We start from the raw sequence: 2945 nt of genomic DNA, 5'->3' as shown, positions 1-2945 counted from the left end.
GAACCCCCCGCGGCGGCGGAGGCTGGGGCGGAGCGGGTCAACGCCCCTCGGGGGAGGGGCCGGGCCCGGAAGGGGCCGGGTGCGCTGGGAGAGGGGGGAGGGCTCGCGGGCGGGGCCGGGCCGGTGAGCGGGGAGGGGCGGACGCGGTGGGCTGGGTCGCTGCCGGGGGTGCAGGCATGGGCCCGGGCCGGGCAGCCAGGCCGGGGCAGCCGCTGGGAGCTCGCCCGCCCCAAGTATGGCGTCACGCCTGGAGGAGAAGGAGCCAAGAAGGCGGAATGTTCGTCCTTTGTGTTTTAAAGGAAGGTGGGAGCCGCCTACGCCGGCATCAGTGCCGGCGTAAAATACAGCCACCGCTAGCGAGGCCCCTCGGGCCTTGTCTGTGCCTCCGCCCGCGGGGACCCCGGGCTGGGGAGCTGACGGCCGCGGCGAACGGCAGAGCCGTGCCGGAGAGGCGCGGAGACAGCAAACGCCTGGGAACCTCAGCGGGAAGGCGGCGGCGGAACCGCGGGGCTCAGAGCCCGGCCTGCAGCCCGCCGTCGGTGATCACACTCTGCAGCGATGGCAGGGGAAGAGCGGGAGACACGAGAAATCTTGGCCCACCGCGCAGTCTGAGGACGACATCCATCGCAGCAAGTGAAGGAAAACCGAGGAAGAAATAAATGGCAGCGCAGTTAACAGAGGAAGTAATAAAATTGTGGTTTAAAGTGGTGAGGGTAGGCTATATGATTAATTCCTGCACTCAGAGAAGGAGAGGAATCGGCAAATAGGAGCCCGATGTTTTAATTTAATGTAAGTGAAATTTGTCTAGAGATGGAAAACCCACTGTGAGGATCCACACCGTATTTAAATATAGTGTTCTTCTGCAAGGACACATGGATAGAGATGGAGCGTGCTCAAAAATTACGTTTTGAAAATGCTGAGAGGGTTTTGTGACGAGTCTAGGAATAAACTGCTCGAAGTTAGCTGACCACTTCCTCACTCACATTCCTTGGCAATTGAAATTTTATTCCTCTAGTTAGATCGTAGAGTCCAGCTGACCAAAGCTATGAAGATACCTTTGCCAGGCAGTGAAGTATTTTGGAGAAATGACTTTGCTATCACAAGGCCCTGTTGCTATCACAGAGAAACATGCAGCCGTGTTAGACTTCTTGGGCTAATTGGCTAACCAGCACAGTGTATTAAGCTTGGGCAGGAAGCCTACGAATACTTCTGGAATGTGTTCTGAATATGTTGGTACCGACGCTTCTGTGGTGTGTTTTATCCTACAGCCTAGGGGGAAGGGAATGTTAAAAAAGCAGCCAAACGTGTCACCAAGCCCTAGACCTTCATGCTTGCTGTATGCTTTGTAGTTTGGGTTTCTTCTTAGGTTTAAGAAGAGCTCTCTTTCAATTTCTGCTCAGTTGTCTTCTCCTTCCCCAGAGCATATAATAGGAAATAAAAAATGTGCAGGTGTGCTATCAGGCAGAGAAGGAAATTGAACTTCCTCTCCTGTGTCCTGGGGGAGTGCTTTAACTATTAAAGTATTGGGTACAAGAGTCGGAAAGGATATTTCTTTTCTTGTGTTTGCAATGAACACTGACACTCCCTGTTCCAACCTGTCAGCTTTTAAAATAAAAACTAAAGTCAGAGGGTTTGAGACTGTGGCTCATATTTGGAAACTATACCCTTCAACCCACCACGGTGGAAAGACTGTGTAGAAGACTTACACCTGTCCTTAGTGTTTCCTATGGGCCATTTTGAGTGGCTGCTCATTCAGGCAGCTGACTGAAAGGTCACTTTTCTGCACGCCTAAAACTATGTTTTATAAGGAGCCTAGTAGCTTAGGTAGTCAAGGACTATAATTTGCACAGTGACTGGCCATGTCTTAAAGAAACGGCACTATAAGCACTGCGCATGTGGATGCTTCCATGGCCCAACTTGCTTAGATCACTTTTGAAAAATATGTCTTAGGCTCCTGAATCACGTTTGCCTCACAGTGCCTAAATACAATTAAATTTAAGATTCGCCTCTTCTTAAATGAAACATAAACAACCTTGGTGTTTGTCATTTGATTCCTGAAATTCAATCTGGGAAAAAGCAATGCGAGAAAATCAGCTGTGCATTGATGCATTCTCTGACAGCTGCAGTCCTCAAACACTTCCACTAGATGCCTCTATTGTAATTCCTGTTCAGCCTAACCAGTTAAGGCATCTTCTCAAGACCATTTCTCTTGATGTTGCAATTAAAACACACGATTTGCAATCACTCAAAAAAAAATCCCAAGCTCATTTCAAAGCACACATCACATCAGCATTATATAATATTAATATACAAAGCAACTTTATGTTGCTGTTTTCTATAATTTTCTTATTAATTCATCAAAAAACAATCCAAAAGGGTCACGTGGCACTATGCAAGAAGTAGATATCAGAATTAAATATACATGCTTCTGAGTGTACAGTTTAGGAAATAAAGAGGCCCACGCAACAAATTATTGGCTACATGGTGGTGCACATTGTAATTTGTAATTTGATCTCTTTAATTGCAATAATTCAAGCTGAAAGTACAAGGAAAGGTTTCTTACCCACTTTTATCCACTTGGGTATGAGTACAGTTTTCTTGTGGAGCATCCTGTTTTCTAGCCAAGAAGCTTATTATTCCATGCAAAAGAAGGCAAATTCTGCAGCATAAATGATATTCAGAGACACCTCCTGGTGCCTTGATTGCCCTTAAGCTACTTAAAATAGAAGTCTAGGGAGGAATTGCTACTCTTTGGCATGTTTGCCAGGTACCTCTTTTGCCAAGTTATTACCTGAGATACAATTTGGCTCCCCATGGAGTCAAAGGATGTTAGGTAATGAATTCCATCTCTGCCTCCTCAGCAGATCCATAGTGCGAGAGATTTTGCACCACCCTGGACAGGCTCCTTTCCAACTGCTTATACCCACACTAAATGCAATGCAACA

This window comes from Opisthocomus hoazin, chromosome 2 (genome assembly GCF_030867145.1).
Source record: "Opisthocomus hoazin isolate bOpiHoa1 chromosome 2, bOpiHoa1.hap1, whole genome shotgun sequence".
In the NCBI taxonomy this organism is placed as follows: Eukaryota; Metazoa; Chordata; class Aves; order Opisthocomiformes; family Opisthocomidae; genus Opisthocomus; species Opisthocomus hoazin.
The sequence above is the reverse complement of the archived record's forward strand: the minus strand, read 5'-3'. Positions refer to the sequence as shown.